The sequence below is a fragment of the Carcharhinus amblyrhynchos genome, unplaced genomic scaffold, assembly GCF_965287045.1.
Source record: "Carcharhinus amblyrhynchos unplaced genomic scaffold, sCarAmb.v2.hapA scaffold_591, whole genome shotgun sequence".
Taxonomy (NCBI): domain Eukaryota; kingdom Metazoa; phylum Chordata; class Chondrichthyes; order Carcharhiniformes; family Carcharhinidae; genus Carcharhinus; species Carcharhinus amblyrhynchos.
The window spans coordinates 45,001-54,677 of record NW_027650331.1 but is presented as its reverse complement, the minus strand read 5'-3'; the positions used below and the strand labels follow the sequence as shown (position 1 = coordinate 54,677).

The window sequence follows — 9,677 nt, the reverse complement described above, 5'->3', positions numbered from 1 at the left end:
GTGAGAGTTTGAGTGTGTAAATCTGTGTGTGTGTGTGAGTGAGAGTTTGAGTGTGTAAATGTGTGTGCGTGAGAGAGTTTATGAGTGTGAGTGGCAGTGTTTTTGAGGGAGTTTGTGAGTGTTGGTAGGTGTGTGATTGTGAGTGTGAGACAGAGAGAGAGAAAGGACACACACTCAGACAGAGAGAGACACACACATTCAGAGACAGAGAGCTGGCAGCGTTGCAGCTAGAGTGGGGGTCCAATGAGCTGTGATGTTGGCCCTGAGCTGTTTGGGACCCAGCTGAAGGCAGTGTGGATGTGGAGATCCAGCGCAGTATCGCAGAGGAAGTTGTACTGCTGACAAGCAGCTGTGAATGACAAATAATATAAACAGAAGACTGGAAGGAGGAGAGAGAATCAAAGTGAGCATAGCAGCCTGCTGGATGTGTGTGTGTGAGTGAGTGAGGGAGTGTATGAGAGAGTGAGTGACTGTCTATCTGTGTGTGTAACTTACAACTCCCTGCGCTCACACTCAGCAAAAAGTGATTCCTTCCAAGGACAAAGACACTTGCCAAAGTTTCCAAACGGGATTTTAAACCCCTGTCTATCTGAGGTAAGATTGAAGATGTGGCTTTTGTTGACTGCGATTTCGAGTTTGATGCACTCTTTGTCCCTCTACACTCATCCTCACTCTCTGAATCCTCCCTGTGCAAGTCCCCAGAACCACTCCTTTCTCCTTCACTTACTGCCCACCTCTTCACAAAGTTCTCCCTCCTTCCCTCTCCCCCTCTCTGCCTCTCCCCTTTTTTCTGTATCACTCTCTGTTCACCAGCTATTCCTCTGCCTCTCTCTCTCTTTATGTGTGTCTCTGTATGTCTTTCTCCCTCTCTTTGTCTGTCACTTTCCCTCTCTTTCTCTCTGTCTATCCATCGCAGTCTCTCTCTCTCTAAGTCTGTCTCTCTCTGTCTGTCTCTCCCTCTCTCTCGGTCTCTCCCTCTCTCTCTGTTTTCTCTCTCTCTCTCTGTTTGGTCTCTCCCTCCCTCTCTCTGTTTTCTCTCTCCCTCTCTGTTTGTCTGTCACTATCCCTCTCTCTGCCTATCCGTCTCTTGTCTCTCTCCGTCTGTCTCTCCCTTCCTCTCTCTGCTTGTCTCTCTCTGTCTATCTGTCTCTCCCTCTTTCTCTGTCACCCTCTCTTTCTGTCTCTGTCACTCACACTATCACTCTGTCTCAATCACATCTACCTCGCCCCAGTGCGTCCCGCTGTGAACACAGATGCAGGTTGGGGAGGGAGATGGATCCACAGAGAGAGAGAGAAAGAGGGGAGACCGGGATTATTTAACCTCCAGTCCTCCATCCCCGACTTACAAAAGGCAACAGCACCCCCAACTGACCCATGGCTGCACACAAGCTGGAGAGGAATTCGAGAAAGTGTACACCAGGCAACAGTAACATTTAGATAGCACCTTCACCATCCCCCAAAGGGCGACACGGCAGCGTCAATCTGAAAGTATGTCGCCCAGAGACACAGTGGGAGATAACAGCGACAGGCGACCAAAAGCTAAGTCAAATAGGCAGAGAGAGAAACAGAGACAGAGAGGGAGGGTAGGGTCTGGAGGAGGTTACAGAGACAGGGAGGGTTGTAGGGGCTGGAGGAGATTACAGAGATAGGGAGGGTGGTAGGGGCTGGAGGAGGTTACAGAGATAGGGAGGGTGGTAGGGGCTGGAGGGAGTTACAGAGATAGGGAGGGTGGTAGGGGCTGGAGGAGGTTACAGAGATAGGGAGGGTGGTAGGGGCTGGAGGAGGTTACAGAGATAGGGAGGGTTGTAGGGGCTGGAGGAGGTTACAGAGATAGGGAGGGTGGTAGGGGCTGGAGGAGGTTACAGAGATAGGGAGGGTTGTAGGGGCTGGAGGGAGTTACAGAGATAGGGAGGGTGGTAGGGGCTGGAGGAGGTTACAGAGACAGAGAGGGAGGGTAGGGTCTGGAGGAGGTTACAGAGACAGGGAGGGTTGTAGGGGCTGGAGGGAGTTACAGAGATAGGGAGGGTGGTAGGGGCTGGAGGAGGTTACAGAGATAGGGAGGGTGGTAGGGGCTGGAGGAGGTTACAGAGATAGGGGGAGTTGTAGGGACTGGAGGACGTTACAGAGATAGGGAGGGTTGTAGAGGCTGGAGGAGGTTACAGAGATAGGGAGGGTGGTAGGGGCTGGGGGAGGTTACAGAGATAGGGAGGGTTGTAGGGGCTGGAGGAGGTTACAGAGATAGGGAGGGTTGTAGGGGCTGGAGGAGGTTACAGAGATAGGGAGGGTTGTAGGGACTGGAGGAGGTTACAGAGATAGGGAGGGTTGTAGGGGCTGGAGGAGGTTACAGAGATAGGGAGGGTTGTAGGGGCTGGAGGAGGTTACAGAGATAGGGAGGGTTGTAGGGGCTGGAGGAGGTTACAGAGATAGGGAGGGTGGTAGGGGCTGGGGGAGGTTACAGAGATAGGGAGGGTGGTAGGGGCTGGAGGAGGTTACAGAGATAGGGAGGGTTGTAGGGGCTGGAGGAGGTTACAGAGATAGGGAGGGTTGTAGGGGCTGGAGGAGGTTACAGAGATAGGGAGGGTGGTAGGGGCTGGGGGAGGTTACAGAGATAGGGAGGGTGGTAGGGGCTGGAGGAGGTTACAGAGATAGGGAGGGTTGTAGGGGCTGGAGGAGGTTACAGAGATAGGGAGGGTGGTAGGGGCTGGGGGAGGTTACAGAGATAGGGAGGGTGGTAGGGGCTGGGGGAGGTTACAGAGATAGGGAGGGTGGTAGGGGCTGGAGGAGGTTACAGAGATAGGGAGGGTTGTAGGGGCTGGAGGAGGTTACAGAGATAGGGAGGGTGGTAGGGGCTCGAGGAGGTTACAGAGATAGGGAGGGTGGTAGGGGCTCGAGGAGGTTACAGAGATAGGGAGGGGAATGAAAGCCAATAGTGCAGAAGTTGTCCAGAGTAGGGGACTAGACTCGATTCAAATATCAACCAGAAAGATAGACTGAGGAGGGAGAAGTATTCTCTCCTTTAAACGCACATGATTGTTGTAAAAGGGAGAGGCAGGGGGAAAATTGGGGGATATGGTGAGTAGAGAGCCCAAAATTACAATCCGATATAGTTCAGGGAGATTTACTCTGTATCTAACCCCGTGCTGTACCTGTCCTGGGAGTGTTTGATGGGGGACAGTGTAGAGGGAGCTTTACTCTGTATCTAACCCCGTGCTGTACCTGTCCTGGGAGTGTTTGATGGGGGACAGTGTAGAGGGAGCTTTACTCTGTATCTAACCCCGTGCTGTACCTGTCCTGGGAGTGTTTGATGGGGGGACAGTGTAGAGGGAGCTTTACTCTGTATCTAACCCCGTGCTGTACCTGTCCTGGGAGTGTTTGATGGGTGGACAGTGTAGAGGGAGCTTTACTCTGTATCTAACCCCGTGCTGTACCTGTCCTGGGAGTGTTTGATGGGGGACAGTGTAGAGGGAGCTTTACTCTGTATCTAACCCCGTGCTGTACCTGTCCTGGGAGTGTTTGATGGGGGACAGTGTAGAGGGAGCTTTACTCTGTATCTAACCCCGTGCTGTACCTGTCCTGGGAGTGTTTGATGGGGACAGTGCAGAGGGAGCTTTACTCTGTATCTAACCCCGTGCTGTCCCTGTCCTGGGAGTGTTTGATGGGGACAGTGCAGAGGGAGCTTTACTCTGTATCTAACCCCGTGCTGTACCTGTCCTGGGAGTGTTTGATGGGGGACAGTGTAGAGGGAGCTTTACTCTGTATCTAACCCCGTGCTGTCCCTGTCCTGGGAGTGTTTGATGGGGGACAGTGTAGAGGGAGCTTTACTCTGTATGTAACCCCGTGCTGTACCTGTCCTGGGAGTGTTTGATGGGGGACAGTGTAGAGGGAGCTTTACTCTGTATCTAACCCCGTGCTGTACCTGTCCTGGGAGTGTTTGATGGGGGACAGTGTAGAGGGAGTTTTACTCTGTATCTAACCCCGTGCTGTACCTGTCCTGGGAGTGTTTGATGGGGGACAGTGTAGAGGGAGCTTTACTCTGTATGTAACCCCGTGCTGTACCTGTCCTGGGAGTGTTTGATGGGGGACAGTGTAGAGGGAGCTTTACTCTGTACCTAACCCCGTGCTGTACCTGTCCTGGGAGTGTTTGATGGGGGACAGTGTAGAGGGAGCTTTACTCTGTATCTGACCCGTGCTGTACCTGTCCTGGGAGTGTTTGATGGGGGACAGTGTAGAGGGAGCTTTACTCTGTATCTAACCCGTGCTGTACCTGTCCTGGGAGTGTTTGATGGGGGGACAGGGTAGAGGGAGCTTTACTCTGTATCTAACCCCGTGCTGTCCCTGTCCTGGGAGTGTTTGATGGGGGACAGTGTAGAGGGAGCTTTACTCTGTATCTAACCCCGTGGTGTACCTGTCCTGGGAGTGTTTGATGGGGGACAGTGTAGAGGGAGCTTTACTCTGTATCTAACCCCGTGCTGTACCTGTCCTGGGAGTGTTTGGTGGGGACAGTGTAGAGGGAGGTTTACTCTGTATCTAACCCCGTGCTGGGCCTGTCCTGGGAGTGTTTGATGGGAACAGTGTTCATAGAACATTACAGTGCAGTACAGACCCTTCAGCCCTCAATGTTGCGTCGACTTGTGAAACGAATCTAAATCCCATCTAACCTAAACTATTCCAATGTCATCCATATGCTTATCGTTTAAATGGCCTTAATGTTGGCAAGACCACTCCTATTGCAGCAAGGGCATTCCACGCCCTTACTACTCTCTGAGTAAAGAACCTACCTCTGTCCTATATCTATCACCCCTCAACTTAAAGCTATGTTCCCTCGTGTTAGCCATCTCTATCCGAAGAAAACAGTTTGCAATGTCTACCCTATCTAATCCTCTGATCACCTTGTACGCCTCTATTAAGTCACCTCTTAACCTTCTCTCTAACAAAAACAGCCTGAAGTCCCTCAGCCTTTCCTCATAAGACCTTCCATACCAGGCAACATCCTGGTAAATCTCCTGTGCACCCTTTCCAATGCTTCCACATCCTTCCTATAATGCGGCGACCAGAACTGTACGCAATACTCCAAGTGCGGCCGCACCAGAGTTTTGTGCAGCTGCAACATGACCTCACGGCTCTGAAACTCAATCCCTCTCCCAATAAAAGCTAACACACTGTACGCCTTCTTAACAACCCTATCAACCTGGGTGCCAATTTTCAGGGATCTATGCACATGTACATCAAGATCTCTCTGCTCATCCACACTACCAAGTATCTTACCATTAATCCAGTACTCTGTAATCCTGTTACTCCTTCCAAAGTGAATCACCTCACACTTTTCCGTATTAAACTCCATTTGCCACCTCTCAGCCCAGCTCTGCAGCTTATCTATGTCCCTCTGTAACCTGCAGCGTCCTTCCACACTGTCCACAACACCACCAATTTTAGTGTCATCCGCAAATTTACTAACCCATCCTTCTACACCCTCATCCAGGTCATTTATAAAAATGACAAACAGCAGTGGCCCCAAAACAGATCCCTGAGGTACACCACTTGTAACTGAACTCCAGGGTGAACATTTCCCATCAACCACCACCCTCTGTCTTCTATCAGCTAGCTAATTCCTGATCCAAACTGCTAAATCACCCTCAGTCCCACGCCTCCGTATCTTCTGCAGTAGCTTACTGTGGGGAACCTTATCAAACGCTTTACTGAAATCCATATACACCACATCAACTGCTTTACCCTCATCCATCTCTTTGGTCACCTTCTCAAAGAACTCAATAAGGTTTGTGGGGCACGACCTACCCTTCACAAAACCGTGTTGACTATCCCTAATCAAATTATTCCTTTCTAGATGATTATAAATCCTATCTCTTATAATCCTTTCCAAAACTTTGCCCCCAACAGAAGTAAGGCTCACTGGTCTATAATTCCCAGGGTTGTCTCTACTCCCCTTCTTGAACAAGGGGACAATATTTGCTATCCTCAGTCTTCTGGCACTATTCCTGTAGACAATGACAACATAAAGATCAAAGCCAAAGGCTCTGCAATCTCCTCCCTCACTTCTCAGAGAATCCTAGGATAAATCCCATCTGGCCCAGGGGACTGATCTATTTTCACACTTTCCAGAATTGCGAACACCTCCTCCTTATGTACCTCAATCCCGTCAAGTCTAAAAGCCTGTATCTCAGTATTCTCCTCGACAATATTCCCTTATTCCTGTCTGAATATAGACAAAAAATATTCTTTTAGCGCCTCTCCTATCTCTTCACACTCCACGCACAACTTCCCACTGCTGTCCCTGACTGGCCCTAATCTTACCCTAGTCATTCTTTTATTTCTGACACACCTACAGAAAGCTTTAGGGTTTTCCTTGATCCTAAGATTTCTCATGTCACCTCCTGGCTCTTCTTAACTCTCTCTTTAGGCCCTTCCTGGATAATCTGTAACTCTCAAGCGCCCAAACTGAGCCTTCACGTCTCATCTTGACGTAAACCTCCTCCTTCCTCTTCACGAGAGATAGAGCTTCTTTAGTAAACCACGGTCCCCTCGCTCCACCACTTCCTCCCTGACAGGTATGTACTTACCAGGACATACCGCAGCTGTTCCTTAAACAAGCTCCACATTTCAATTGTGCCCATCCCCTGCAGTTTCCTTCCACATCCTATGCATCCGAAATCTCACCTAATCGCACCATAATTTCCTTCCCCAACTATAACTCTTGCCCTGCGGTATATACCTATCCCTTTCCATCGCTCAACCGAATTGTGCTCACTGTCACCAAAGTGTTCACCTATCTCCAAATCTAACCCCTGGCCTGGTTTACTACCCAGTACCAAATCCAATGTGGCCTCGCCTCTTGTTGGCCTATCCACATACTGTGTCAGGAAACCCTCCTGCACACACTGGACAAGAACTGACCCATCTAAAGCACTCAAACTAAAGCTTTTCCAGTCAATATTTGTAGAGTAAAATAAATGTTTGTAATACATGAATAGAGGGAGTTTTACTCTGTATCTAACCCCGTGCTGCACCTGTCCTGGGAGTGTTTGATGGGGACAGTGTAGAGGGAGCTTTACTCTGTATCTAACCCCGTGCTGTACCTGTCCTGGGAGTGTTTGATGGGGATAGTGTAGAGGGAGCTTTACTCTGTATCTAACCCCGTGCTGTACCTGTCCTGGGAGTGTTTGATGGGGGACAGTGTAGAGGGAGCTTTACTCTGTATCTAACCCCGTGCTGTCCCTGTCCTGGGAGTGTTTGATGGGGGACAGTGTAGAGGGAGCTTTACTCTGTATCTAACCCCGTGCTGTACCTGTCCTGGGAGTGTTTGATGGGGGACAGTGTAGAGGAAGCTTTACTCTGTATCTAACCCCGTGCTGTACCTGTCCTGGGAGTGTTTGATGGGGGACAGTGTAGAGGGAGCTTTACTCTGTATCTAACCCCGTGCTGTACCTGTCCTGGGAGTGTTTGATGGGGGACAGTGTAGAGGGAGCTTTACTCTGTATCTAACCCCGTGCTGTACCTGTCCTGGGAGTGTTTGATGGGGGACAGTGTAGAGGGAGCTTTACTCTGTATCTAACCCTGTGCTGTACCTGTCCTGGGAGTGTTTGATGGGGGACAGTGTAGAGGGAGCTTTACTCTGAATCTAACCCGTGGTGTACCTGTCCTGGGAGTGTTTGATGGGGGACAGTGTAGAGGGAGCTTTACTCTGTATCTAACCCCGTGCTGTACCTGTCCTGGGAGTGTTTGATGGGGGACAGTGTAGAGGGAGCTTTACTCTGTATCTAACCCCGTGCTGTACCTGTCCTGGGAGTGTTTGATGGGGGACAGTGTAGAGGGAGCTTTACTCTGAATCTAACCCGTGGTGTACCTGTCCTGGGAGTGTTTGATGGGGTACAGATGCCGGCGTTGGACTGGGGTAAACACAGTAAGAAGTCTCACAACACGAGGTTAAAGTCCAACAGGTTTAATTGATAGTAATCTCACAAGCTTTTGGAAACACTGTTCCTTCGTTGGGTGAGTGGAAAGTTCTGATCAGAACATACAGTTTACGGAACACTGTTTAGAATGCGTGTCTTTACAGCTGAACATCTATATGATGAAATCAACAAGTTCCATTCCATCATCAGACTCACCATGGACTATTCTCCGGAATCGGTACATTCTTGGACACACGCATCTCCATTAAGGACGGTCACCTCAGCACCTCACTGTACCGCAAGCCCACAGACAATCTCACAATGCTCCACTTCTCCAGCTTCCACCCAAAACATGTTAAAGAAGCCATCCCCTACAGACAAGCCCTCCGTATACACAGGATCTGCTCAGATGAGGAGGAGCGTGACAGACACCTCCAGACCCTGAAAGATGCCCTCATAAGAACAGGATATGGCGCTCGACTCATAGTTCGACAGTTCCGATGCGCCACAGCGAAAAACCGCACCGATCCCCTCAGAAGACAAACACGGGACACGGTGGACAGAGTACCCTTCATTGTCCAGTACTTCCCCGGAGCGGAGAAGCTACCACATCTTCTCCAGAGTCTTCAACATGTCATTGATGAAGACGAACATCTCGCCAGGGCCATCCCCACACCCTCACTTCTTGCCTTCAAACAACCGCACAACCTCAAACAGACCATTGTCCGCAGCAAACTACCCAGCCTTCAGGAGAACAGTGACCGTAACACCACATAGCCCTGCCACAGCAACCTCTGTAAGACATGCCGGATCATCGACATGGATACCATCATCACACGGGAGAATACCATCCACCAGGTACACGGTAAATACACCTGTAACTCGGCCAATGTTGTCCACCTGATACGCTGCAGGAAAGGATGTCCTGAGGCATGGTACATTGGGGAGACCATGCAGACGCTACAACAATGAATGAATGAACACCACTCAACAATCACCAGGCAGGAGTGTTCCCTTCCTGTTGGCGAACACTTCAGCGGTCACAGGCATTCAGCCTCTGACCTTCAGGTAAGCATTCTCCAAGGCGGCCTTCACGACACACGACAGCGCAGAGTCGCTGAACAGAGACTGATAGCCAAGTTCCGCACACATGAGGACGGTCTCAACCGGGATCTTGGGTCGCACGATCTGTAATCGCCATGACTTGCCTGGGCTTGCAATATCTCACTTACTGTCCGGTCTGGAGACAATACACATCTCTTTAACCTGTGCTTAACCCTCTCTCCACTCACAGTGTCTGCACCTTTAAGACTTGAATAGCAGGTTCCTGTAAAGACTCACATTCTAATCAGTATTCTGTAAACTGTGTGTGCCTTTAAATGTCCTGTTTGTGATCAGAACTCCCACTCACCAGACGAAGGAGCAGCGCTCTGAAAGCTAGTGGTGTTTGCTATCAAATAAACCCGTTGGACTTTAACCTGGTGTTGTGAGACTTCTTACTGTGGTTACCCCAGTCCAACACCGGCATCTCCACATCATGAGTGTTTGATGACGACAGTATCCAGGGAGCTTTACTCTGTATCTAACCCCATGCTGTACCTGTCCTGGGAGTGTTTGATGGGGGACAGTGTAGAGGGAGCTTTACTCTGTATCTAACCCCGTGCTGTCCCTGTCCTGGGAGTGTTTGATGGGGGACAGTGTAGAGGGAGCTTTACTCTGTATCTAACCCCGTGCTGTACCTGTCCTGGGAGTGTTTGATGGGGACAGTGT

General features: G+C 50.3%; 1 protein-coding gene across 1 annotated transcript in view; it reads left to right on the top strand.

Annotated features, from left to right (window-relative positions):
* The first annotated feature begins 261 nt into the window (after nt 1-261).
* LOC145339655 (biglycan-like) overlaps nt 262-9,677 on the top strand; it is a 31,107-nt gene continuing 21,691 nt past the window's right edge. The window contains 1 exon segment of the mRNA XM_080184169.1: nt 262-594. The gene's annotated coding sequence lies outside the window, so the exon portion shown is untranslated.